A 10340-nucleotide genomic window follows, 5' to 3' on the forward strand; every position below is an offset into this window, starting at 1 on the left:
ATTTTTATCCTTCATAGATTTTATTACCATGTTATATCATCTGTGGTATTTAAAAAAATAAAATCTTATTCATATGTAATTTCACTAGTTAAAGAATTTATTGAGTGTATTCTTGAGATGTTGACTTAAAACAAGGAGGATTATTACCCTTTATCATCTTAATTTCTATAAAAAACACAATCATAAAAAATAACTAATACAGTAAACCATCTATTCAAAACACGATTGATGAAAACATATTTTTTAAAACAATAAACATATACCCAATTAAAACACATAAATAATAATAATATATGAATCATAAACAACATGATTCACAAAAAAAACATATTAGATAATCCTTAACTAACATGTAATTTGATTCATGAATACTATTTCCACAACATACCATAACGTTTTGGTTAACGATCCTTTATAATCCTTAACCCCTTTCTCTCTCTCTCTTGTATTTATATTAATTATGAGTTCGAGAATGCAAATGCGTGCATGTGCTTCAGTAATGGGGTGTTAGGAATAATGTAATGGCGTGTCGGCTACCTGAAAAGGTGTCACATCTCCAAGATAGCATGGCAGTTGTATCTTGTCTCTATTTTTTAATGACTCTGATCTATTTTTATTCTATAAAAAAGAACAATTAGGGTTTTTGTTTTTCTTTCTTGACCAATGAGGCCTATGATTCACATGCACAATATGAAGCATGAGGTGGATGTCATTGGTGGACCCATTTAAGCTTGTCCTTCAGAGCTTCAAGGAGGAGAAAGGAATGGCCACTCAAACGGCACATGTATATGTACAAGTAATTATATTATTTTGGTTTTATTGTGCCTGAAATTCTGGCAGTAAAATCTTTCTTTGAGCTGCATAGAAACTGAGAATTTGTGGGGCCATATTCCAAAAGGAAGGCATAGGTACTTGATTACAAAGATAGATACGAGTCGTGCCTGTTAAAGTTTACATTTAGTTCTAGGATTTTGAAACTTTTTAATCACATCCTTCAAACTAAAAGTCTTCTTTTAAAGGAAGAACATAATTTTTTTTATTATTATTGTTTTATTTTCTAGCTTAAGGTCATTCAAATTCTACAACTTTGATCCTTTTGGACACAAAAATTTATTATAACTACTTTAGTTAGATTATGAGTAATGATGATTTATAAATTATTTAAAAAAAAACCAAGATTTTTATTTTATAATTTCAATCTTGATTAGGCTAATAGCATCACAGTTGGGATGCTACATTTTTTGTGATCCTTGGTAACCAAGATTAATTATTTTAAACTTTTTTTTTCCATTTCTTTTTCCTATCTAATTCTTTTTAGTCTTAACCCAACTTATTCTTGATTTAAAATCCAACAAAAATAGGAAAGAAAAAAAAAGATTTTGACCTAACATAGCCCTGGAGATATGTCATCCTCTCTCACTAATCAACAATCTCTCTTAAACAGTTTTAAACCAATATTTTCATAAATAATCATTTATAAATCTGACTATGTATCAACTCTCCTAATATAATTACTGTTTTCACCAATTACTTACTTTTAAGTATCAATTTATTGACCAATGACAAGCATGATACACCACCAATAACTTAATATTTTGAGAAATTAGATGTTATTCATTGTGTTTCCTTTTTATTATGTAATTTTATATGACTTTTAGTATCTATAAATACCTGAATCACAAAGTAAGAAAAGAAACTCAAGAATGACATACTTGGAATTATGTATTATTTTCATTGCCTCAAGAATGACATACTTGGAATTATGTACTATTTTCATTGCTCCACACAAACACTTTCTCCACACACGCATTTCTCTTATGTTTACTAACTTATGTCTCCAATGGTTTTCTTATCTAATAAAAACTTGTTTTGCATATCAGTTACCAGCTAAGAATTCCGTAAAAAAAAGCTTAATCATGCGCGAAGGTTTTCATGATTTCAAAGAAAGCATTTGATTTTGTATAAAGTGTAGTGAGTTCACTTCTCATGTTATTTGAAAGAAGTTTACTTTTCGTCTTCATACATGGAGTACGTCGAACTCCCAACATTTCCTCTGAAAACATATGATGTTGCTATCATTAAGCTTAAAGCCTCATTTGAAAACACGGTTGCACCTTCCAAAATCAAAAGCATCTTCTTTTACTGCATCCCCAAGCAAATATTAAGCCCTACTTCAAAAATCAACACGAGAATAATAATAAAAATAATCATGTAAATACATTAATTAATTAACACAACGGTATGAGAAAAGAAAATACTGTATAAATACATTAATTTGAGTATTGATATCTTGTACAATATTCAATCTAGAAAATATTTCAATTTAGACGTATATATGAAAGCCTATCCAATATCCTCGTCATTTTAGACGTATATATGAAAGCCTATCCAACATCCCCGTCGTCGACATTAAGAACTAATATCCAACATGACGCATGATGGTAATATTATTGCAGCAAGCATCCCATATACTGAGCTTATAAAAGAGATGAAAGTACAATCAGGAACTGCAAACTTCCCAGACATTAGCAGCAACAACAATTGAGGACGGGCTGTCGTGGCCTGAAACCCTAGCTTCTTGTTTACTTTTTAATTAGGAGCTTAACTAGCATTTCTTTTGTGCAAGTAGGCAGGCAGGAGATGAGGTTAATTAATCTCCATAGGATTAGTTTTAGGTCAGTTGGCAAGGAATGCCCCCACAACAATTTGGCTCTGTCTCCCGCAATTAACACATAGGGTCGTGTTACCAACATAGGCTCAACATCTTCTTTGAATGCCTTGTATGATTTGGTTATCTTTTGCCCCACAAAAATTGTGTACAAGATCGATCGTTCATCTGATGCCTAGATTTCACCTCACAGTACCGAGATTGCGTAGGTACTGCATTATTTGTTCATGTCTTTGGTATTGCGTTCCGTTATGCTTTTAAAAAGTTTTTATTTTTTTATTTTATTTTTGAATAGTTTATATATATGTATATATATGTATATATTAGTCTAATATTTTTTAAGTAAAAAGCACAGCAAAACACAACATTTACCCCATAATCTTAAACATGCATTTTGTCCGCAAATGTCATTTAGATTCATGGCTTGTGCTGTTCAAGTAATCTGTCGTTGTACTTGCCACTAATATTAAATCCAGCCTGGCCAACAGGTTGATCTAGTGGCCTATAGATCAAGGATTTAGCATGTGAGTTAACTTGCAACTGCCTCAAAATCTAATTTTTATTTTTATTTTTCTAAAAATATAGTTATTTTACCTTATTTTAATTAATTCTATATTTTTAAAAATTGAATTGAATCAATTGGCTAAACTTGTTAAAAATGATTAGCAACCATCTTAAATTTTTTTCATGATAACCTATCAAGGATTTAGCATGTGAGTTAACTTGTAACTGTTTTAAAATCTAATTTTTATTTTTATTTTTTTAAATTGTTATTTTATCTTATTTTAATTAATTTTATATTTTTAAAAATTAAATTGAATCAACTGGCTAAACTTGTTTAAAATAATTAGCATCAATCTTAAAGTTTTTTCATAATAACTTCTTTTTGATGTTTTTATAAATATTTAACTGTTTAGAAAAAGAAAAACAAATGCACTCTTATACATGCCTATAAACTTAAAAATAAATGAAAAATCAAACGATTTTTTAAATCATGTGTGCCCTAAGGCATTCCTTGATTGATATACTTGAAAGATTTCACTTCCATGATATATATATATATATATATCTATATATATATAATTATGTATGAAAACATCATCCTAATTCAATATTATTGAATATGGAGATTAAATAATTCCAATTATATCAGTTAATGTGTATACTTGGAAGCAAAATCCAGAATCAAAACGCATGCATACTCTACATTCTTAGTCAAATATCTAATAATTTGAGCGATAAGGAGGTGAAGGATTGAATGGAGGACCTGGGTTTGGATTTTGAACCATTTTGGCCATTATTGGACGCCAAAGCTGGTGGCTTGTTGCCTCTTGTGGACAAGATTTTGTGATATGCCCAGCAAGCTGTGAAAAAAAAAAGAAAAAGAAATTCAGGGTGATTTTTATTCAGACAAAACCACAATTAAGACCGTAAAGCACTGTGCTCCGAGCAAGCCACGCACAACGGCATCATATTTTTAAAAATCAAAAGCTGTGCGCTAAAGTCAACAAAGGAAAAGGGCATTTTACTGACAGAAAGAGAAAGGTAGCCGAAGACATCTCTTTGATGCGCATCGTTGACATTTGACATGAACAAGTCAGTCAAAGCACAGTGCTCGTCAATTTCACAACAGCCACGAGTGCTCGTCAATTTCACAACAGCCATGGTTGATTTTAGCATTGTTTTATTCTGCTCTTCTATATTGATTTTTTTAAAGATGAAATATTAAATTAATATTATACATTTTTTTAATAATTATTATGTATTGAGATTAAAAATTTTAAAATATTTTTAATGAAAATATTTTAAAAAATATCATATATCACGTCACTGAAACATGAAAAAAACAAAAAGAAGCTTCATTGAATCATGGTAGTAGCCACTTGCTAAAAGTTTATCTAATGATTGCAGCTATGTTTAATAGATTCTGAAGCTCGGGCATTTTTTTAAGGAATTTCATGCACATAAATGATGTGAATGCACGGGGCTTCTAAAGATTTTAAGAAGGTGAAAAGTTATTTAAAAAGTAATTATAATTATACTTCCAAATATATTCAAATTGTACATGATGATTATAAGAAACTAAATTAAATATATTTTTTTATTGGAAAAGTATAAGATTATTTTTATTATTATTTTGTGTGTTTGAATAATAGTATATGAATTTAATTTTTAATTTAGGAAAGGTTGATATGGCACCATTGATGGAGACTTGACACCTATTTTGTTCATTTAAAACCAGGCATGACTTTGATTGGAAGACAATCCAATCAGGCAGACTATAAATCTTCTTCTAATTTCCAATATTAAAATGAGGATGAAAAAAAGGCATAGTGTAACTCTCAAGCAAGATCAGGGTTTTTTTTTTTTTTGCAAATAATAACCACTCATCTCATGATTGCCGACACATAACACATTTACACACCTTTTTGCGACTTATTACCTAATAATTTCTTTGTTACTTTTTACTTATTTATTGAAAATTTGTTCAACCACTTGAAAACAATGAATAAAGTAATCTGATTAAGGATTAAAATACGTTAAAGGGCTTGTAATTATTTGCTGCTTTATAGTTAATTATCAATAAAGCAAGAAGGTTTGGTTTCTTGACAACACTCATCAGCAAAGTAATCCCTAAGCAAAAAGATTAACAATGCCGACGAGTTAAAGAACACAGCCAAAACACTTTCAAGTGAAAAGATTTTATTTTGCTCAAATAACTTGAATTTATGTTATTAAATCGGGAGAGTTGATTTAAAACCTGGTCAATTATATTTAATTTGGATATAATCTAAAAAATTAATCAAAATTAATCCTTATAATTTATGATTTAGACCTTGTATTGGGTTGGTTTTAATAATTATACTTAGACTTGAACTCTTGATGAGAGAAGGGGACTGAAGAAGCAGAGGAAACTTCATAGTTTTGCTTGGATGATTCCTTCAATTGGATTCACGAATTGGTTTGTGTGAGAAATTGAGTTGTTTCTTGTATTATAATTTTGGATTTTAATTCAAGAAAAACTGTAAAAGAATTTATTAATCTCCATAATATAAAAACTTGGAATAATTTAAGCCTTTTTGCAGGATAATAATGATGATAACGTATGGAGAAGTGCCTAGCAATTATTTTTGGAATGGCAAATAGACCACGCTTGACTAATTTTGTATTCATTTTGCAGAAACATCACCATCGCTCCACCAGCTTCTTATGATCAACAGTAGTTCCAAGGGTAGGCAAGAATGGACCTTTACATTATTTTTATAAATATTTCTTATGATCAACCTAATAATAATAATTAAAAAAAAGTTGACATGCATCTTCCCAAAGATTTAAGATAATATTCCATTCAATTTTCTATGTGTGTTTGGTAGTATAGTATATGATGTTTTTATAAAAATACTTTTTAGTAAAAAATATATAAAAATAATAATAAAAACATTATCACCTCAAAACTATAAAAAAATTATCTAAAAAACCATTCATTTAATACTTTTGAGGTGAAAAAACAAATTAAAATTCAACAAACAGGTTAAAACATTACCAATCAAAACTTAAAACAAGACAGAGCTAGAGGTGGGGACTTTATAAGAATAGACTGATAGGTGCAAATGTATTTCTCATGAAAATATTAATTTTTGAATTGTAGTTAATTTGATTTTTTACAGCAAATTTATAATTAAGAAAACACAGCAAGGAGAAAATGTGAAAGGAAGCTAGAACTCAGAGGACTATAAATGCAAGCAAGGATGGAAAGGACCATATGATAAAATAAATAGACATTGACATAGGCAGGTTGCATGGTAGGTTATAATGCAAATCATATTTAAGGGAAGCATGTGAATAATTAACCTCACTGACTTCTACTTGTGAAATAAATAAAACTTGGCATTAATGATGTTTGTAACTCTTTTTAAAACATAGGATATGTTTATATAATATGCTTAAAGTCTTCCTTTAGAAACTAGTGCTTAGCACATTTCTTTATGGATTGTAAATGTAAGGGTTCAGATTCAATCTATAACCGAAGTTATTAAATTAAAATAATTTATAGCTTGAATGGTAAATTAATTTGAATAAGTCAAAATAATATTTTTTTATAAAAAAATTTAAAATAACATTGTTTTAATAATTTTTTAAAAAAATTAAATTGAATTTTGATAGAATAGAATAGATAACAAGTTAACTTACTGGATCAGAATTAATTAGATTGATTTTTTTAAAATCTAATTTAAGTTATTTTTTAAATTAATCTTTAAGTTAAACTGGATTTGATAACTATAATCTGAAATTAGCAAAGGATTGTAAACTTATTTTTTCATTAATGAAATTACCACGGAGAAGAAGAGGGGATAGGCAAGAAAAAACAAAATCTCTGCAAGAGGAAAATAGAAGAATTATCCCTCTCATTCGTGTTCCAGGCATATCGAAATGAACTTAAAGCAAGTAGACATAGAGTTGAATGGATTAGGTAGGAACCTTAACGTACCCTAGATGAGTTGAATTTGCAACTTCAGACAAAGTTTTATGATCATAAGCCACCCTCTCTCACCAGCCCTTCTCATTTGAATTCTTGAACATGAAATGATCGACACTCTACTCTGTAATAGCTGAAATGTGGCGTTGTAATTAGGCCTAGCAAGTTCCATTTCCTCCCCAGTGGAGGAATTGGCTGCACTATAACCGAGATATAGACTAGAAACACCACCAGCATGGAGGTCTGCACGACATCTGAATTCGAGAGCCTCAAGAGGACCCTTCTCTAGATGACCAAGATCAAATGAGAAATAAATTAATGGCTCAGGGAAATTTGCACTTCTGTAATACATTGCTCATCTCTTAGACTCCATCGCCAAACTATAGACGCCGTTTATGTTCCTACTCACGAGCAGGGTCTACTAAGAGTGTATCTGTAGCATAATCAAATTCTGTCATGAAGGACCATATTAACGTTGGAAAGCAATTTCAAGCCAACTACACCTTTGCTGGCTGTGTTGTTTGCCAGGGAAGACGGCCATCAGCATCGGCCAAGACAAGGTTTCCATCTTTGCTGAATGTGAGGGTAGCGTTCTCACGAACTGGGTTGCTTCGGTTTGCTTCCGAAACCCAACGCATCATTGAATCAGGCCCTCCGATGCTCAGGGCAAGAGTGAAAGCATTAAGGGTGGTGGTGTAAAAGAAGAGGTAAAATGGGTTATTGGAAATTGCCAGGGCACGATGTCGATCTCCATATTCAGCAATATTGAAGTCACTGAAGGTCCTTCATTGATGAACTTGAATCTTGAAGAGGAGGGAACATAAGCTTGAGCAGTGAAAGAAAGGATTTACAGCAAAAATAAATGACAAAGCAGGTTGTTAATAGTTCCCATTCTTGTACATAGAAGTAGATAAGGTTTTGCTGAAAATATTCAATACTTCAAGTTGTTGAAATCTGAAACTTGGATCTCGAGGATGCTGTCATAAATTTCCTACTTACCTCTTCAACAAAACGATGCTTCCCACGTTAATTATGGGCGTGTATGGGAGTGCACTTCAACCATATTTATAAAAAAAATTGAATTAATTTTTTTTACATGATATTGGATTGTTTTGTGATACACTATAAATTATTTTTAAAAAAAATATATTTATAAATAAAAAAACACTTTAAAATATAATTTCTACATCCCTGTATCACGAACTTCGCTATAAAAAAAAGAGACAGAAAATCGGAAACATAGATCTCGAGGATGCTGTCATGAATTTCCTTTTCACCTCTTCAACAAAATGATTAATCTCACACCAGGCCTAGCCCACAGGTCGACACAACCCTACTATGGACTCTGGGTTTTATGCTAAGTCAACTCCAAATTTCATGCCTAGTTGCTCACAAAAAGAGAACAAAGAAAAACAATGCCTCCCATGTTGAAAATCTGAATTCATTCCGAGCGGTGCATGCACTATGGAAAATTTCGCAAAACCATTTTGATGCTTTACTGGGTTATTTTTTATTTTTTTATTTGAAAATGCATTGAAGTATTATTTTTTATTTTTTTTAAATTTATTTTTTATGCTAACATATCAAAACATTTGAAAATAAAAAAAATTAATTTAAAATAAAAAAATTAATAGAATGAATAATATGGTAAACCCATAAAATATCGACTGCTTTAATTTTTAGGCAACTCCAGTTCACATGACCAATTTGTTTCACACTTATTTTTGCGTCTTCTTGGAGTGCCAAAAAGGAAGTCAAAACTCTTGGAAAGATGAACCGTCTTGTAAAAAATAAAATAAAAAATAAAAAATAAAAAATGAGGGATTCAAAAGCTTCAGTAAGTTGGAGCAGAGAGAAGATAAAACCCATCAGACATCTTCATAAAACTACTCATTCGAGTTCTTTCAACTGAAACCAAACATGGGCTTAGTGGAAAACAATTTTCCTTTCCTTTTTTTTTTTAATAGAAAATTAAAAAAGCGTATTCATTTGTTAAAAATAATTTATAATAATCATCTTGATATTTTTGTATTTGTAATAATCTAATTATAGAATATTTATTTTATTTCATTCAAATAAAATATTATCATATAAATAACATTAGATTTATAATAAAAATTAAATTTATGCCACTAAATAAAACAAAGATATAGAGAAGTAATAATTTAAATATTTTACATGGCTAAAAAAATGCTTATAGATAAATGAACAAAAAATATCTTTAATTTATTTTTTTTCATTTGAAAAACAGTGTAAGATTTATATTGAAAAATTATGAATAATTTGTAAAATATGTTTTTCAAACTCAATACAAATTTGGAAAATTGAAAAACTAGTTTTCCGTTTTCCAACCCCATTTTTTTTTAAAAAAAGAAAAGAAATTGGAGTATTACTCTATTCCTAAACAAGAAGAATAGCTAGGAAGAGCTAGCTCTCCCCTCTAGTCCATTACCTCGTTAAAAAGAAGAAAAGGCAAGAGACCTTTTTTTTTTTTTCATATTCTTTTTATTGCAGCTTGAAAAACAGAAAAAAATAATACCTCAATAACAGTTATTTTTAAAATACTTTTTACTTGAAAATATATTCAGATAATATTTTTTAATTATTTTTAATATTAGCACATTAAAACAACCTAAAAACATAAAAAACATTAATTTAAAAAAATATCAGATTTTTTTTGGGACTCAGTTTGGAAGACCTAAAGCCTAACGAACAGTAAGCCAGCCCCTTCCTTTTTGACCCCTATTCTAGGGCTTGTTAAAAACACTTGAGATATTTGGGTTCTCGTAAGAGAAAAAATTATGGCCATGTGCTCGTTGGGGAAAACGAAAACCAAGTCGTGGAGCCCTCAAATGCATCATAAAAGAAGTTGGTTGAAATCCATTCATCTAACACCAAATGCACGATATGAAAACGTTACTTTCTGCTTGAAACATGATGGTTTTTCCTACTAAAAATGCAAGATGAAGCCCCCCGATTCAAGGTCACACTAGCATAAATCCATGGGAAATGACTTCCATTGAGACAAAAGGAAGCACAAAGCTAGGTATGTAAAATGCAATCACAAGACAGTAAGTGCTTCAAAATAGTCAGTCTTCATCTTTGTGCACGTTTACTACAAAATACGTATGGAAGTTTCTGTGATTCTTTGAAAAATTCTTTACTATGTGATAAATTCTTGATGATGTAATCTAC

This window comes from Populus euphratica, unplaced genomic scaffold (genome assembly GCF_000495115.2).
Source record: "Populus euphratica unplaced genomic scaffold, PopEup_1.0 scaffold844.1, whole genome shotgun sequence".
Taxonomy (NCBI): domain Eukaryota; kingdom Viridiplantae; phylum Streptophyta; class Magnoliopsida; order Malpighiales; family Salicaceae; genus Populus; species Populus euphratica.